The 19,252-nt window shown below is 38.3% G+C and overlaps 1 protein-coding gene across 11 annotated transcripts in view; it reads left to right on the forward strand.

Moving 5' to 3' along the window:
- XRCC4 (X-ray repair cross complementing 4) overlaps positions 1-19,252 on the forward strand; it is a 313,377-nt gene that overhangs the window by 277,075 nt on the left and 17,050 nt on the right. For 6 of the 11 annotated variants that reach the window (XR_006203731.1, XR_006203710.1, XR_006203702.1 and 3 more), the window contains one exon: positions 6,068-6,117. The exons of 1 other annotated variant lie outside the window; for it this stretch is intronic. The gene's annotated coding sequence lies outside the window, so the exon portion shown is untranslated. Of the gene's footprint in view, positions 1-6,067; positions 9,095-17,328; positions 18,254-18,457; positions 18,493-19,252 lie in introns of those variants that run through there. 4 more of the 11 variants (XR_006203717.1, XR_006203716.1, XR_006203724.1 and 1 more) reach the window with 4 other exon arrangements.

A 19,252-nucleotide genomic window follows, 5' to 3' on the forward strand; every position in this document is an offset into this window, starting at 1 on the left:
TTCCCACTATGGGATTTTAAAATCCCATCATGATATTGAGCTGCATTTCTTTATTTTCTCTTGGGAATCTTTTCGAATGCTCATGGACCATTTGTGTTCTCTCTTTTGTGAGAAATTTAATTTTTTTATTAATTCATAGGAATGATTCCTATATTCTGCAAACAGATCATTCTGTCATTTATACGTGTTGTAGATATTCTCTATATATTCTGAACTCCACAATACATTGCTATTACTTTTGCTTTAAACATTTCATTGTCTTAACATGTGAGAAATGAGAAAAAACATATTTTATATTCACTATTCCTGACAGTCCTCATTCCTTTGTACAGATCCAGATTTTATTTTGATATCATTTTCCTTCTGTCTGAAGAACTTCCTGTAACATATTTGTTTTGTTTTGGGTCTACTGATAATGAATTCTCTCAACATTTATTTGTCTGAAAACAGTCTTTATTTAACCTTGCTTTTTGAAATATATTTTCACTGGATGTAGAATTAATTCTATGTTGATAGTTCTTTCTTCCAGGACTTTACAGGTTATAGCCACTTTGTTTACTGGCTTGTATAGTTTCTGACAAGAAGTCTGCTTATCTTTATACCTCTGTCTATAATGTGTTTTTTTGTTTGTTTGGTTTTGGTTTTTGTTTTTGTTTAGTTTTGGTTTTTTGCCTTTTAGCAGTTTAGAGAAGTGTGTCTGTCTTATGGAATTTGTGGTTTCTGCTGGGAAATCTGTGATCCTTTATATTGTTTTTCTGCCATATGTCATTCTCTCTAGATTCTTTGAACGTTTTCTCTTTCTCATTGATTATCAGCATTTGATTATGAGATCCCTTGATTGGATTTTCCTTGTTTTTCCTGCTTGGAGGTAATTAGATTCTTTGATCTGTGGGATTATAGTTTCAACACATTTGAAAAATGTTATATTTATTTCTTAAAATATTTTTTTGTTCTCTTTTCTCCCCTTCGCCTGGAACTGTAATTCTCTGTACATTTGACCTATTGATAGTGTCCCACAGCTCAGTGAGATTGTTTTAGCTCTTCCTGTCTGCTTCACTTAGGATGCTTTCCATTACTGCCAGTTCAAGCTTGCTGAGATTTTCTTCTACAGTATCTAATCAACCATTAATCCCACCCATGATTTTTTTTTTTAATTTCTAATACTCCAGTTTTCATCTGTAGGCAGGCTAGTTGAGAATTTTTATAACTTCTTTTTCTCTCATCCTCATGTTCACGTTTCCTTCACCTTGTTGAATCTGAAAGGGTATTGATGATGCTGTTTTAATGGCCTGGTTTGTATGTTAATTCCATCATCTCCATTACATATGTGTTTGTGCCCATAATTAATTTTCTCCTACCTTTTAATAATATTTCTCTGCTTCTTTTCATGACTGGTAAATTTTGTTTGGGTAGCAGTTGTTATGAAATTTACATCACTGTTTGCTAGATTTTGTTGTTTCCCTTTAAGGAGCATTTTTCTGGCATGCAGTCAAGATGCTAGAAATTGGCTGAATCCTTTCTTGTCTTGCTTTTAAGCTTTGTTAGGGCATGTCTAGAGCAACCTTTAGTGTAGGGCTAATGTAGCCCCAGGACAAAGGCAATACTCTTCAAGAACTGTACCCAAGTCTCTGTGTACTACAAGATCATTCTCCTCTAACTGGTAAAAACTAGAAATGTTCCCAGCCTTGTGTGAGCTCAGGCAGCTGTTTAGCTTACTGCTTCCTAGAGATTCCTTCCCTGTCTTGTTTTCCTGAATAGTTGTGTAGACTCAGACCAAGACTCCAGGGGACCCCTCTATCGATCTCTAGAGAGTTCACTAACTCTCTGCATCTCTCTCTCTCTCTCTCTCTCTCCCTCTCACTTTCTCTCTTCTTCTCCCTCTCTCTGTGTGCATTTCCTTCCTCTGGTACTCTGTCCCATGAATTTTAACTTTCTTGGCGTTACTAAACTCTGATCTCTCTACCTCAAGTCAGTAAAACCAGTGTTCTTTGTACATTTCACACTGTCCTGTTCTGTGGCCTGTAAACTACCTCCAGGCAATAAGTCCCCCACTTTGTGCCCTTCTATGAGATAATGATCCTGTGACTTTTGTTGTCCAAGGTCTTATAATTATTGCTTCACATATTTTGTTAGGTCTTCTAATTGTTTTAGAGAAAGGGATTTATCTGGTTCCTGTTTCTCCATTATTTACCAGAAACACAAGTCTGTTATTGTCTTCTGACAGTTGAAACCAGCATAAAAATTTTAGTGAGTGGGTAGATGCTACATGCGGAGAATGACTGGAGTTTCCTTCTTCAGCTGTGCTTGGCCAGAACCCCGAAGCTTGCACCTGATCAGCCGCTCATAGCCATGCCCTCACTTGACTACCACGTCTTGTGCTCAGATTCTCACAAAGTCCCCAGCAGTCCAATACCAGGCAGCTGCCACCTCTTCTCATGTACCTGGCATGATGACCACAACCTCCTTTCAGGTGCCCCAAAACCACTACCAGGACCACAGTAACGAAAATGTAGATGAAGTTGCTTTAGAATATAAATAAAGCTGACCCTAATAATGGGAAAGCAGGCTGACTGCAATGGGATGTGTGCAACACCTAGTTAATGTGTGAATCTGTTACTGCTGCAGTCGTAAAACTATCTACTGATGGTTTGTTTGACTTCCTTGAGACGCGTTATCTAAATAAGCAGATAAAATCCATTTTAAAGATGGATGATTGTGTCATGAACTTATGCAAGACACGGGTTCAAAATCTGGCATCACGTATGTCTCTGACAAGCACACGCTGGGAGGCAGTGACAGTAGAGGTAAAGCCTCCACGAGGCCTCCTTACAGGCCATGGGAAGAACTCCTCACGGTGAGTAATGCAGTGTACTCACACGTGCCACCTGCACGTGTCACCAAAATATGCATCTCTGCTTTCTTCCTACATTTGTACCATTCCATTCAATAAAGTATTTTGGTATTAAAAAGTAAAAGGTACTCAGGGCGCCTTGGGTGGCTCAGTCATTAAGCATCTGACTTTGGCTCAGGTCATGATCTCATAGTTTGTGAGTATGAGCCCTACATTGGGTGAGGTCAAGCCCTGCTTTGGGTGAGCATGAGCCCCACTTCAGGTGAACCTGAACCCTGCTTCAGGTGAGTCCCACTTCTCTTTTCTTTCTCTCTCTCTCTCTCTCTCTCCTTCTCTCCCACTCTGCCCCTCCTGGAATTTCTCTCTCTGTCTCTGACCGTCACTCACTTGCACCCCCCCCCCTCAAAATATATAAATAAACAAAAAAATGAACTAACTAATTAACTTATCTATTAAAAAATGTTAAATTAGTAGCAAAGGTTAAAAACTTTTATATAGTAGTTGGTTATTAGCAGGGAAAATTTTCATTTGTATATCCTGATTTCTAACCTGACCTTTTTTTTTTCTCAATAAACTAAATAAAATTATTTCAGACTTTCCCTGACAGTAAAACCCTTTGAGGTCAATTTTAAGGGGTAGGTTTTGAGTGCCTGGATGGCTCAGTTGGTTGAGCATCTGACTTGGGTTCAGGTCATGATGTCATGGTTTGTGGGTCTGAGCCCCATGTCAAGCTTTGCGCTGACACCACAAAGCCTGCTTCAGATTCTCTGTCTCTCTGCCTCTCCCTCTCCCTCTCTCTCAAAAATAAATAAAAACATTAAAAAAGTTATTTAAAAAAAGGACTAGGTTTTTTTCTCTTTAGTATTTTAAATATATAAAATTATAAGCTATTTCTGGATATTTTGGACTTTTGTTAAATACAAATGATTTTTCTCAAGTACATTTTCTTTGTGTTCCTTATTAGATTCTTCCACACTTTATTTCATTATCCTGAATGTTTAACCTACTAAATTCACACACTCAATGATAATTTGCTTTCTAAGAACTTGCTAGATAGGCAAGAAGACTTTGAGCCTAATAATAGGTCATTCTTGGAAACAGGAAGAAAACTGTGCCAAAATTAAACAGTCCCAAACACCAAAGGTTCAAGTTGGTTTGAAACAAAAACCACAAATTTTGATTGAATCTAAACTTGGCAGTGTAAGACTCACATGGATTGTTTCTGGTATTGTATAGAGGAGATACGTACACAGTCTAACAAAGGGAGACGGGGAAACCAGTTTAAACTAGCAGAACATTCAGGAAAGGATTAAAAACTCAGATCTGGTGTAGCGAATACGGATCTGGAGCCCCCGAGTCTCATGGTCTGTCACTAACAGACCTGGAGTAGGTTAACAGAGGATAAATGCTTTTGGAGAAATCAACTAACTTTTCTGACATGAATGAATGGCAGATAGCACTATGCCAGGAACACATTCCTCAGAGAGAAAGTCCAAAACTAAGAAATGAGAGATCAAAAGGTAGAGTTTAAACATGAAAAAATTAATTTCAAAATTCCCATTGTCTTAATTTATATGATATGGTTAACTGGGCTCACCTGGGTGTCAGGAGTCTAGGGAAAGCAAAAATATATTTGTGAAGTGTTTTCAAGTCACTAAACAGAGACAGTGGAAATATACATTAAAATATTTTACCTTTAAAATGGAACTAAAAAAAGAAATTATTGCATAGTTGAAAACTAGTTTTTCATTGCCAGTGAATCTCATGGAATACCACTATTGAGTTTGCTAGCACTTCACTGAGTTTTTTGAAGGGGCTCACAGATTTAAAAACATAGACCATAACATTTTTTAAACCCTTTTTTTTGGTATTGTGAAATGTAATGAAGAAAAGTATAAAACATAAAACTAATGAGCGATTATAAGACAAAATATCATATCTTATATCGGTAAAGAAATAGAAGTGTCATTGGGGCGCCTGGGTGGCTCAGTCGGTTGAGCGTCTGACTTCAGCTCAGGTCATGATCTCACAGCTCTGTGAGTTCGAGCCCCGCATTAGGCTCTGTGCTGATGGCTTGGAGCCTGGAGCCTGCTTCAAATTCTGTGTCTCCCTCTCTCTCTCTGCCCCTAACCCACTCACATTCTGTCTCTGTCTCCCTCAAAAAAATAAAAAAAACATTAAAAAAAATTCAATTGAAAAAAAAAAATTAAAAAAAAAAAAAAAAAGGGGCGCCTGGGTGGCGCAGTCGGTTGAGCCTCCGACTTCAGCCAGGTCACGATCTCGCGGTCCGTGAGTTCGAGCCCCGACGCGGGGCTCTGGGCTGATGGCTCGGAGCCTGGAGCCTGTTTCCGATTCTGTGTCTCCCTCTCTCTCTCTGCCCCTCCCCCGTTCATGCTCTGTCTTTCTCTGTCCCAAAAATAAATAAAAAACATTGAAAAAAAAAAATTAAAAAAAAAAAAAATTTAGAAGGGTCAGCAACACATGAGCCCTTCCCAAGACCCATGACATATTGAGTTATTCATTAAAATGATCCCAGGGGCACCTGGCTATCTCAGTCAGTTAAACGTCCAATTCTTGATCTTGGCTCAGGTCATGATCTCACAGTTTGTGAGTTTGAGCCCCGTATCGGACTGTCCTGATGGCATAGAGCCTTCTTGGAATTCTGTCTCTCCTTCTCTCTGCCCCTCCCCCATTTGTGTTCTCACTCTCAAAATCAATAAATAAACTTAATAATAATAATAAAATAATCCCATAGTGTTTTTGGAGGATAAGGACATAGTAAATCATATCTTCAGAAATTAATATTCTAAGTAAATGGCATATTCCAAACAAATTTGAACAGTCCTGGTAAATTCAAACCAACAACCAGCCAAGATTTATATTTGGTTTGAGTGAAACATTTCAAGACAAAAGTTAGAGATAATGAATATAGTCAGCATCCAACAGAAAATTCTGTTTTGCCCTAGTGGTGCCTTGCTTCGCCATGTTTACACTGTTCAGGTTTGAGACTGAACATCTCTTTGGGGCATCTCTTTGGAGTCTGAAAAGCTCATTCCCTGAAAGAGAAAACAGGCAAATATTGCAACATCCACAGGCACAATGTGTGCAGGAGTGGGTTACTCTTGGCCTGAGTTGGCATTCATTTTCTGGGATAAAGGAAGAACTTGTCTTCCTCACACACAATTCACTCCGTGGTTTTGCTTCTGTCTTTCCCAGGACCCAGTGCTTCCTCTCGATTGGAAACTGTTTCTGGCCGCATGTATGTGGTAAGTTTTGCACAGCTAGAGATTCTCCATAAATGGACTCCAAGACAGTTTCTTTTCAAAAGGGGCCAGGTACCTACTCTATCTAATACCTTCCCTCCTCTCCCTTTCATCAGCCTTCCTAAATATGTTTTAAGATGAGCATGAGTTTTTGAGATTTTGCATACTGGTTTCGTTAAGCTTTTGATGAGAATAATGCCATGGCTGGGTGCACTTGCCAGGTGAGTAAATGGAATCCCTCTCTGTATAGCTTTATCAAGAGAAACAGAAAGAATGAGTGGAGTTCTACTTGTGTAGAACTTGCCAACAGATTCTGAGCTGCTCATGTCTTGGAACTATTTCTTGTCCCAGCAAAATGTGTATCAGAAGCTTCTTGACTAATACAAAATAGACTTGCACACCAGATTCTTGTATCCTTACTCTGTTACCTGATCAACTGCTGTTCAGCTTCCTTATCAAGATGTTTTCCTCACTACTTTGCCTGGCCCTCTGGCTTACTGCATCCTGCCCATCTTCTGGTCTCTACCCACTTGCCTGGGCTTGTGATTTGTGAGGCAACCTGACTCCAACGTGGGTCCTGGAGCTTGGGGTTATGGCACCGCCTGCGGTTAACCGCTGGCACTAAGTGTCTTACTTCTCATCAAACCGCTGGCTTGTGATACCTAACCTTTGCCTTTGTTAGAGTCCCTAGCCAGCTTCTGAAGTCACCTCCTCTCCCAAACATTCAGTGTTGCCTCGCTTTTTTAAGGGCCTGTGCTTCTTTGTCCTATGACACATTCTGCTCTGGAACCAGGCAGACACCATCACCAGCCCTTATTTAATGCACTCTGCATTGCTATTGCCTATTCAATTATGTGTTTCTCCAACCATACTATAAGGGGTGATTGAAGACGAGTGCTATTTTTGCATCCCTAGAATCTAGGACTGTGCCTAGAATTTAACAGACATATAGGTACCTTTATTGATAAAGGCTTTTAACCTGGACCAGGATGACTCAAGTGATATAGAGTCTAATTCTGGTTCTCTTACTGTGTAATACTGTAATCTTAGGCAAATGATTTGATATTTTTGGTCCTCGGTATTTTCATTTGCAAAGCAAGGATAATTGTTGGGATGACTTCTAAGATTGCTTTCGGCTTCAAAGTTCTTCAACTCTAATACTCAGAACCTTGATTATGAAATCTTCCAAAATGGTAGGACTCAATTTTCACCCTAAAAGAGGTATGTGGATAGTTCTCACCATTATTCAAAACTGATTTTCAGAGAAAAGTGATTTTTAAAGTAAATGATCCATATTTTCCTTTCTCACGCCCATTATAATGTTTAGCAGATCAGGCCTTCAATTTTAGGATGAATATAAGAGATGAATCGCCACCTAGTGGACATGTCCCTAGGCAGTGCCCTCCCCTCTGGAACAAGAGGGAGCTTTGTTCTCTCTCTGTAGCCCATGGGTCTTACCCCTAGTTTCTCCTTCGTCCACCTGACGCACATCTCAACTTTGTCATTGCTTCTGCAACTAAAAAATCACAGTAATATTCATCTTGGTAAGGGAAAACATGTTTATTTTGACCACGTTTGATTTCATTTTTACCTAGTTGTGTTTCACATTTACAGTGCAGTAGGCATTTTAAGGAGAAAAAGATAAGGTCCAGCAAACTTAGACTGGGTCTTTTTAGCCTCTTATCAATCTGGTTTGAAAACAATCCTTGAGCATTCAGAGACGCCTTGGCTAGACAGACAGAAAAGGGATAGTAGACTTCACATGTCTCCCAAGCACAACTGTCTAGAGAGCCCAGCCTTTCATCCAGTTCCTCACCAAATGTTCAGAGTTTTACAATTTTCCTAGTTTAAAGGAAAACCATTTAGACACTAATCTAGGGCTTTGGATTAGTAGTTATTTCCATGTAAAGTGGAATCTTCGCCTGGATAATGTTTTTACTGAGCTTAAGGAAATCTAAGAGACCTCTACTTAAAATGAACAAAAGGATATGATTGTAGTAGGTTTTCTTTCTCCAATGTGGAAAAAAATGTCCCTATGTTCTGTCAATGGAAGTTCAAAGAAGCTTAGGAGAAGATATTCTGGGTTAATGAATGAAATATCAAGAGGATCGCTGCAAATCTTCAGCCCAACTTCTGATGCCTCTAAGTTACTTTATTATTCTAGTGCAAGAATTTATTCATTTAACCAGCACTAATGATTCCTTCCAGCAACCCCAGACTGGCCAGCTATTCCTTTAGTAATTGCAACACTGAGGCACTATATTTCTCCAGCCTTCTCCACAATCATTTATTTTTTTCCTTTTTCATCAGTTTTTCTCTGCTACTAAGTACCTCTAGCCAGCTCATGACATTCTGCTATTTTAATTTCTGTTTGCTACTCTTCCAACCCAGTGCAAAATTTCTTTACTTCTCTACAGACTTTTAATTAGTCTTTCTCTGAAATCTCTTACTATGTCTAAAAAAACTTTTGAAATTCTCTGAACCTAAAAATAACTCTTCTATTGATCCTAATATCTATTCACACAAGTTCTCTTCAACCCTCCCTCCTTCCTCCCTTCCTTTTTTCCTTCCTTCCAAGAAAGTTGTTCAGAGCAGTTCCAACTAAAATACTAATACACTCTCCCTGAGTTCTATAGACATAGTTCCCAGTGCCAATTCTGTAGAGCCTCAGTCCTAACTAAATCATTCAAAGGATTCTGTCAAGATTTCTAGGCCATACTCTTGTATCTCTGCTCTTGAACAGACTTTATAGGCTTGCTCTTCTTACCTGTACCTTCTGGAAGCTGGTATGTAGGTCGATGCAAACAGCCAAATAAGAAGGACCCATTGGGGAAAAAATGAATTTATACACCTAGAGCTAGCCTTGATCATGCTTCCCCCTGACCCCAAGGAAAATATTCTGTCATACAGAAGCTGTCCTTGTTCCTCCAGTACATTCATACCCTTAGCAAAATCTCTACAGAGACCACAAAGACTAATTTCAAATTAACGTACTAATCAATAAGCATATAATAAATATCTATCTATATACATTAGACTATCTTCAGTGTTGAGTAGAAAATAGAAATAAATATAAGGCACAATTCTTGTATTCTCAGAGCTCACATTGTTTGGCAAAACTTACATTTAAATATTTACAAGAAACAGATAAGCAGGCATGTCATAAATCACATCTAATTTTTTCTGTAGAAATAATGGTGGAATTAAAGCTTGTGTTGTTGACCAAGGACTTGATGCTAAACCCTTTATAGAATTAACCACGAGCATTACATTGAATTGAGTTTAATAGTATTTCTGTATGGTATAAATGTTTCTAAAAGGTTCATCAAGAGCTCAAACATAGTATAGTCAGTCCAAACAGTGAACAGACAAAAACAAATATGTCCATATCTTAACCCCTGGAACCTATGAATGTGACCTTATTTAGAAAAAAGGGTCTTTGAACATGTAATTAAGTTAATGGTTTTAAAATGAGATTATCCTGGTTTACCCTGATAATCTCATGACAAGTGTCTTTTTAAGAGACAGAGGAAGAGACACAGACACAAAGGAAAAGGTCATGTGAAGAGAGAAGCAGATATTTGAATTTTGTAGCCATAAACCAAGGAACCCCTAGAACCATAAGAATTTGGGAGGGGCAAGGGATGTTCTCCACTAGAGCTTTCAGAGGGAGAGTGGCATTGCCAGCACCTTGACTTCTGGGTGTACACTTCTAATCCATAACTAGGAAGATAAGTTTCTGTTGTTCTAAACTATTATGTTTCTATTAACTGGTTATGGCAGCCACAAGATACAAATACACATGGTGATTAGTTACATGAGGTCTTTTTTTTTTTTTAATTTTTTTTTTTTTGGATGTCTATTTATTTTTGAGAGAGACAGAGACAGAATGTGAGTGGGTTAGGGGCAGAGAGAAAGGGAGACACAGAATCCGAAGCAGGCTCCAGGCTCCGAGCTGTCAGCACAGAGCCCAACGCGGGGCTTGAAATCATGAGCTGTGAGATCATGACCTGAGCCGAAGTCGGACACTCAACCGACTGAGCCACCCAGGCGCCCCTACATGAGATCTTTTTGATGGTCTCATCTTACTTACCATAGTTTCTTGCCTTACCTTTCCTGTAATAAATCAGAAATTAAAGGTAGAGCCATATATGATTAATTAAATTCAGCAGAATTTCTACATAGAGTGTGATAGCAGCTTTGAAGAGATGTCTGGGGATGAAAATAAGATTCAGAGACATTTATCCCTGTGTACCTGCTTTGCTCTCACCTTTCCATTTATTCAAAGTTTTAGGTAACACATTAAGGAATTAAGGAATAAGCTTTGGTTCATCTGTTATCTTCAAACCAAAGTCTGTCTGACTTCTTGAGGCAAACCCAATTAAAAACTTGTATTGTTTTTCTTACATGTAACACAGTTCAGAAACAAAATCACAAATCTTTAGAATATCCAAACCAATCCTTTGGGGCACCTTGATCTACTCCAGTGTTACTTGATCGTTTTAGAATCCTTAAAGCGATGCTTGGATTTTATGGCCAAATCATTGTCAAAACTTGATCCTGAATGTGCATAATTAAAAGTGTTTGTATTTTAGCCATAAGACTGACTCATTACCAGGTAGTAATTGTTTGTAATCATTAGTCATTTCAGAGGAAACCTAAGGTATGACTTTGAATTAATGAAATTGATTCCTAAACAATTCTGGGTACATAGTAGGCACTCAGTAAATATTTGTTCAACGCATGAATTTATTTGGCTAAGAAAGCGTGTGACTTCAGGTAGCCCTCTGATCAGGATGTGGGTGATTAAAATAAATAAATTAAAGCTGAAGATATCTATAGAAAGTCAGAGATGGGCATAAAATAAAGCCCATTGTATTTCTTTATGCAGAAGAAACAGCTGCAAGTCCCTGGAGAGGCTGGAAGAGTGATGCTACCTGGAGTTAAACCAGAGACAGGGTTGGGACTGGAAGGTGCACTCTCTGTCTTGACGGAGCAGTCACTACTCAGCTCGAGCAAATTATCACCATGCAGAAATTTGAGACTAATCTGCCTTTCATTTCATATTTTCAAGAGAAGCCAGAAATATAGATGAGAACACTTGCCATTTTAAAAGTTGGCAATGAACTCACTCTTTTAAAAAACGCTCTGTGGTGGCCAAACAAAACACATCTGCTGGCCAGATAGGCCTAGAGTCTTCCAGTCTGGGTCTGTACTTCTTAGTATCTTTTCCTTTCTTTACTTCCCTTGGACTTCTCTCTACTTCCTCTTTCTTTCTCTCTCTCCTTTCAGCCTCTTGAATCACTGATTGTCTAGAAACTAGTTTCTGGGATAAAAGTTGTGAAGGGCAGAAAGACTGGAGAATTGTATGTATTCTGAATGTCAGAGCAAGGCTTACTTCTGTTTTCAGTCAGAAAACAGACAGGGAGGCAAATAAATGGGCTTTGGATGTCATAGATGCTGGGTTTAGTCCATAATCTAACAAATATCTAATCACTGAAACATTATTTAACTTCTTCGGTTCTTAGTTGCACCATCTACAAAAAGGGAATAATTGCACTAATATCCACTGCACCACCATTGTGAAATCAAATGAGACAATAGTTTTAAATGAACCTTATTGATATAAAGGGCTGTAAAGTTATTAATTGTACAATAGTTATTAATAATGAGAGGTTTATTGGTGTGCTGCATGCTTGTTATCGTATAAGAGTTATAATTCACAGAGCACCAGAAATGTGCATAGCCAGAAGTCAAATAGCCATAAATCAAACATGCCATAGTGAATTCTACAAGCTGGGTATAAATTATGTGGTAAAGACTAAAAGTGCTATAAAATTTCAGAGAAGAAGATTGATGACGACTGCAGTAATAAGAGAAAGAGTCTTAGAAGTAGTGAGACTTAACCAGACCTTAAAGGCTACAAAGGATAGTGATAGTGTTACTGGATTGTTTCAGGTGTCAAAACAGATTTAACTTTGGAATTACATTTTTTATGATCTCTGGCCTATGAAAGCACCAAACTGGTTTAGTTATTGGTTTCCCAAACTTTATTCATTCATTCATTCATTCATTCATTCACCTGATCTGGGTTGACATCTCTGTGTGTCAGGTACTTTAATAGGTGCTAGAGATACACTGTCTATGACCTCAGGGAGCTTACCATCAAGATGTTAAGTTTGGGAAATGCTAGGTTAATTGAGATAAAACCTTCTTGGGTAGGGCTATTGTATGTAGGTGTGTGTGTATATATATGTGCATTTAGCTGAAGGATTTCCAGATCTTTCAATATCTTTGAGTCTGGAGATCTAGAGAGAATAGTGTATGGAGACTTCTTTTACAGATTAGCAATAGGAACTATTGTTTAAATTTAGAGATACTGCACCTGAGGGGTGCCTGGGTGGCTCAGTCAGTTAAGCAACCGACTTCGGCTCAGGTCATGATCTCCCAGTTGGTGAGTTTGAGCCCTGCGTTGGGCTCTGTGCTGACAGCTCAGAGCCTAGAACCTGCTTCAGATTCTGTGTCTCCCTCCCTCTCTGCCCCTCCCCTGCTTGCACTCTGTCTCTTGCAAAAATAAATAAACATTTAGAGATATTGGACCTGACAAATTGGCTAGAGGTTGAAGACAAAATATTATGCATTTCATTTGAAAATGTAAATATTGACTGTTCAAACAAAAATTTCTCTTATGTTTCCTGACTTTGTCAGACACCATATATAATAATGGTAGCCAATTTGTGGATTACAGAGATATTGGAGGGTATCTATGGCTCATCTAGTCTCAGTAGTTAGTAGGGCTTGTACATATATATGACCACTGTGATTAAGAAAATATAAAACCATTTAAAGCTGTTCAGTCATGTTGTTATTACATACTTTATCAATGTCTGTCATTTATAGAATGTCTATCATGTAGTTGTGTTCATATTTTTTTTTAAGAAAGGATTCTCAGATATACATTATAATACCGATTTACCTTTAAATTTTGACCGTAACTATTTTGCTCTAATGTTTTCTCCTTAAACTGGAACTTCTTCAAAGTTAAGAAAACAATTATATTTACCATAGCATTAGAAAGAGTAAAATACTTAGGAATTAATATAGCCAAGAAGGTGAAGGACTCGTGCAATAAAAATGACAAAACATTGCTGAAATAATTAAAGAAGACACAGAAAATTTAATATTGTTACAGTGGTCATGCTAGCCAAAGTGATCTGTAGATTTAATGCAACTTCTCTCAAAATCCCAATGACATTTTTTACAGAAAGAGAAAAATCTCAAGGAACCTAGAATAGCCAAAAAATACTGAAAAAGAACAAAGCTGGAGAACTCATACTTTCTGATTTCAAAGCTTACCACAAGGCTATAGTAATCAAAACAGTGTGGTACTGACAGAAAGACAGACATTTCACTCTGTAAAGTGCATGGAATAGTCGAAACTATTGAGACAGAAAGTGAAATGATGGTTGCCAGGGGCTGAGGGGACAGGGGAATGAGGAGTTAGTGTTTCATGGCTATTGAATTTCATTTTTTCAATATGAAAAGAGCTCTGGAGATGGGTGGTGGTGATGTTTGCACAACAGTATGAATGTACTGAATATCACTGAGCTGTACACTTAAAAATGGTTATTTAAAATAGTGTACTTTATGTTATCTGCATTTTGCCATGATCCAAAAACTGGGGAAAAAAGGTAAAAATGATTTTTCAAAAATTATGGTAGAACATTGACTTTGTAGTTGTTAAAGACTTCAGCCTATACCACTTAAGCTTTCTGTTCTTTCTCACCCTTTACTCTTTACCACTGTTTTTGTTTTGCCTCACTTCAGGGCTTCTGGCACCAAAAAAAGTTAATGTTTGAAGCTCTTGAAAAGCGGGTGCATTTATTTGCAGCCCTTTTATACATAGTGACAGTATTTTACTTCCCCATTGCCATCCCCAGTCTGAACCTGCATTGAAGGGATTTATTACCAATGAACACCTAGTAGTCAGGGCCTCCTCTTTGCCTCGGGACACTCACCACCTGTGAGAGGCTCCCCCAAAGATTACTCAACCTTCTGGGAACCATTTCACTTCTCCTGAAGGTTTGTCACTTTCCACCCCCACCACCTCAATGTATACATGTCAGCTATTCCACCTGGAGTCTACAATAGTTTTCTCATCTAAATTGGCCTTCATTCTAAACAAATCAAAGATGGAAGGGTTACATGAGGGAACCGGATCCTAAAATGTGCACTAATTAGAACGCTTCATATCCAGAAGCTCACGACCTCTCCTGTCTCTGACTTCCCCTGAAATAATAACCAGTGACTCAGATCAGAGTGTCTCAGGGACTGACGTTCCTTTTGGTTCATTGGAGGGCTGCAGTTAGCTTAAACTAACTCCCCAAAGCCAGGAAATAGTCTCTTAACAGATGAAGTGTTCTGTTGACACCAGAAAAAATGCAAAGCATAATGTGGTATCTATTCATCAGCCACCAGAGCACCTAAGGCAAGTGGGTTCTTTACAAAACCTATTTGATGAGAATTGCCTGATCAACCATAGGAGAGATAAAGTAGGATAAGTGAACATTCCTTAGAAGTATCTCTTGCAGTTCAGCTGATGTATAATTGTGTTTCTGAGCTACCCAAACCAAATCAGTAACGGTCTTCATTTATTACGTTCTTACAGTTGATCAGGTTCAGAACTGAGCAACTCCATAGTCCTTTTTCTTTTCTGATGCTAGTATGAAATAGCATAAAAGCAACTAACTGGCCAAGATAGAGTGATATATCCCTTTTGCTCCTCTTCTCCCTAGATAAATCGGTGAGAAATTGCATTTTCTTATGTTCAACCTACTTGATAATAAAGATCCAAATCCAAATGTCACACAATATAAATAATAGACTAATTATTTGGCATCCACTATAAACTGAAATATTAGAAAGCATGAGATATGACTGTCATTTCATTTAATGGTCGCTTCTTTCTTAGTTTCCTTGGTAATTTAAAGTGTTCACATCATAAGAATGAAGGCATGTAAGAGTTACACTTGTGACCAAGGTAGAATGAAAGAGTCTAGATCTATCCCCTTACCAGAAATTACTGGAAAATTGGACAAAGTGTATTAAGCAAAGGCTTTAAAGTACCTGGAAGTCAGGTGAGAAAACATAAGAGATACCTGACAGGAAATAAACAAGGTGAGCCCCACCGTTGTCCCAATTTACTGCCAAGAAAGTTTCCAGGCCGTAGTGCCATATGTCCAAGCCATGGGTGAACTGAAGCTCTCAGTCACTGCTGGTGGTCATATAAAGGGCTCAGTGACTTTGGACAATTTAACAGTTTCTTTAAGAAGTTAAACATACACATACCATGAGATCCAATCCTTTTACTCTTATTTGCCCAATAGAATGAAAGCATATGTCCTTAGATTTGTATGTGACTACTCATAGCATCTTTATTTGCAATGGCTAAAAAACTGGACACCAACCAAATGTCCATCAAGAGATGAATGGATAACACACTGATAAAATACATACAACAGAATTCTACTCAACAATTAAAAGGAATAATCTGTTGATACTTACAACAGCATGGATAAATCTCAGAGAAAGAAGCCAGACTAAATACAGTACATACTCCCCTTATATAAAATTCTGGAAAACCCATATTTTTTTATTTAATTTTTTAAATGTGTATTTATTTATTTTTGAGAGAGGGACAGAAGAGAGAGACACAGAATCTGACGCAGGCTCCAGGCTGTGAGCTGTCAGCACAGAGCCCAACACAGTGCTGGGACCCACAAACCACGAGATCATGACCTGAGCCAAAGTCAGATGCTTAAGCCACTGAGACACCCAGGCGCCCTGAAAATATATAGTAATCTATAGATTACTGATAGAAAGAATATCAGTGGTTGGCTGTGAGTGGGGGCAGAGGTGGAGGAGGGGCAGATGACACAGTGACACAAGGAATATTTTGGAGATGATGAATATGTTCATTGTTTTTCCTGGGGCAGTGGTGTCACAGGTGTATGCATATGTCAAAAGTAGCCAAAAATATTGTACACTTTTAATATGTGAAGTTTATTGTGTGTCATTTTAAAGTATGTTTTAAATGTTTGATATTGTGGTAAAAGATACATGATAGAAAATTTACCATTTTGATCATTTTTAACTGTACAGTTCAGTGACATTAAGTACGTTCATGTTGTTTGTCGCAACCATCACCAGAATTTTTTTCATCTTCCAACTCTGGACACATTATTATGTGTCACTCGTATCTCAATAAAGACGCTGGGGGGAGAAGAGGAGCAGGAGAAGGAAAAGCCACCACAAAGTGACAATTTTTTTTTAGCTAGAGGGGCTCCTGGATGGCTCAGTTATTTGAGCCTCCAACTTCAGCTCAGGTCATGATCTCACAGTTGGTGAGCTCCAACCCCACATAAGGCTCACTGCTGTCAGCCTGTTAGCCTGCAGCTTGCTTCGGATCCTCTGTCCCCCTCTCTGTGCTCCTCCCCAGCTTGTGCTCACCCAAAAATAAATAAATAGCAAATAGTTTATGAGACACTATCCTAATTATTTGTCATGTATAAGAGCTGATTGCACCTCAGGGCCTTGGGCAAAGCCTCCTGTGCATCTGACATCCTCTAGTCCTCAGGAGAATCCTGTGAGGTGTAAACAGTGTTACAATACCTATTTTACACATGAATGGACCCAGGAATTCTTTTTGGGGAGAAGAATGAATGAAGTTACTTTTCTAAGTTTATTTAGCCAGGAAACCGGTGAAGCCATGTTTCAAACCCAGGCAGTCCCTTGCTATTTCAGCTCCCTGTGTCCGAGGCTCATTTTTCAATGATGACAAAATAGGTGCACTAATGATTTTACTTCATTGTGAGGACTGAGAAGGAAACAAAAGTATCTAAAAATCTAAACCAGCCTTGTTCTTTCTCATCATTCGTTTTCACCTAATAAGTTTCAGGATATGTAGGTTTCAAGCACTGCTCCAGAAACTGGGATACAAGTACAAACATGGCCCCTGCGAAGTCTCATGGAGTCCATGAATTGTAGCAATTCTGGGATACATGTCATAGTGCAAGGGCACACAATTTACAGTAGCTATTTTGACAGGCAGCTGGAGCAGGGGTTGGGGTCTAAGCAGGGGAGTCACTTCAGAAAATCTTCATGGACTACTGTACATTTAATCCACGTCTTGAAGTGTTGGTCCTTTTTTTCTAGATAAACAAAGGTGGGAGACAGGGAAAGAAGTTTGCAAGTTACAGAAGTGAAAAATATGAAGGCAAGAAGATGTTCTAAAAGAGCAGATGTTTTCAAAGGTAGAAGCCACAGGGGAATTAACTTTTAAGATGATTCGTTGTAAGGAAAATCATCAATATTTGAGTTGGAAATTTCTGGAATGTGCAAAGTGTTCATTACGAGCTCATCAGGCTATCGTAATTTCCAGAAATAATTAAAACTGAAACACGTTGTGCTTTGTGGCCAAGAGGTAACAAAAATAGATGAACTTGAGGAGGCTCTCTGTGATATACACTTCAGGTCACGATGTGTGACCTAGGATTGCTAAGTGCATGGTATCTCTAAGTGCTATATCAGTAAGATGAAAACACTTGGAGTCAGGACTAGATTTTACATGGCAACAAGACTGCCTCAAAGCTATTTTAACAAATGAACTGATGTTCATTAAACATGCTTTACAAACTTTAGACTTTCATGAAAATGCCACAAAACCGGTTTTCAAAATCCCAATTTCTCTTTATTTAAGGAAATGGAGCACTTGAAATGCCAAAACTTTTACTGATCAGTTTCCCCTTCCGGAGTCCTATTCTTATGAAATCACTGCCTTGCTTTTGTTGGAAAATTTTAGGTTTGTATTTTTTAGTACCGTATAAACAGGGGTTTCTCAGTTATCTTCTCAAACGATTGCTGTTTTTGTTTTTATAGATTATTGACCCAATTTGTAAACATTACGTTAACTTTAGAGAGACCTCCAAAGACAGTTTTTTTTTTAAGGCCAGAATTTCCTCAAGATTTTGAGGTTCCAGTTTGTGTTTATTATGACTACCTCTGAGACTGATAGGAGTCTGAGAACATGGGTAACGTTATTACAAAATGTCCCACTGAACTTATTTCAAGAACATTACTATCTGTGAGGGCTAATACCCAAGGCTGATGCTATCATGTTGTTAAGTTTGAAGCATGGGGGGGGGGGGGGAGGGGGGGAGGTAAAAGGAAGCATTTAATGGAATAAAAGCAATGAAACAAAACACCAATTGATTTCTCTGTGTTCTTGCGTAAAATGGAATGAGGTTGAAGACAAATTATCAAAATAAAAATAATATGTCCCCAGAACTGAATTTATCAGAATGTCCGGGATGGGAAGGACTTACAGAGCACTTTTCTAAGTCCGAGGCCACACAAATGTGGTAAGTAGTTTTACCACACACTTCCCCCTCCCTCCCCCTTTTTTTTTTTTTTTTTTTTTTTAAGGAGGGTGGGAGCAGGGCAGTTCTTGTTCTGTTCAGCTTCAGTTTAATAAAGAAGAAAGAAAATAGTAGTAATAAATGGGCCCCTATCTAAATAGTAACAACTTCCTGGGAAAGTTACAATATTCTTTGGAAATTCAGTTGCAGCCTATCATGGGAATATATGATTATATAGAGACATAGAAGGTATGTGGTACATGGAAAAGTAGCAGTGGAGGAATCAGTTATATTTTGGCTGCTTGAGGGACTGTCCTTCCTCTCTGAATTTTACTTTTCTCTTCTGTGAAACTAGAATAATAATACCTCCTTTTCAAAGTTATCATGAAGATATGCTTGGCCTACATTAGGTGCTCAATGATTGGTGGCTATTATGACTATTATTTTTGTTGTCATTATTATTTTTATTACTAGTATAATCATATTTGGAAAATGAAATAGAGAAATTTAGAGTTCATCTGAGATTATGGTATCTTTTGGACCAATACTACCCTGGAAGCAAAATATTTTGGTTTCCATACCAGGGGGATAGTATAATGATTAGATTTGTCACCAAAATAGAAGTTAAAAATTAATGCCAGCACTGTGCATTTACTTTAACCAACGACAACATCCTTTTTAAAATTTAACGGTGGTTGTCCTATTCAATTTAGAAACTACTG

Source organism: Panthera leo, chromosome A1, assembly GCF_018350215.1.
Source record: "Panthera leo isolate Ple1 chromosome A1, P.leo_Ple1_pat1.1, whole genome shotgun sequence".
NCBI lineage: Eukaryota > Metazoa > Chordata > Mammalia > Carnivora > Felidae > Panthera > Panthera leo.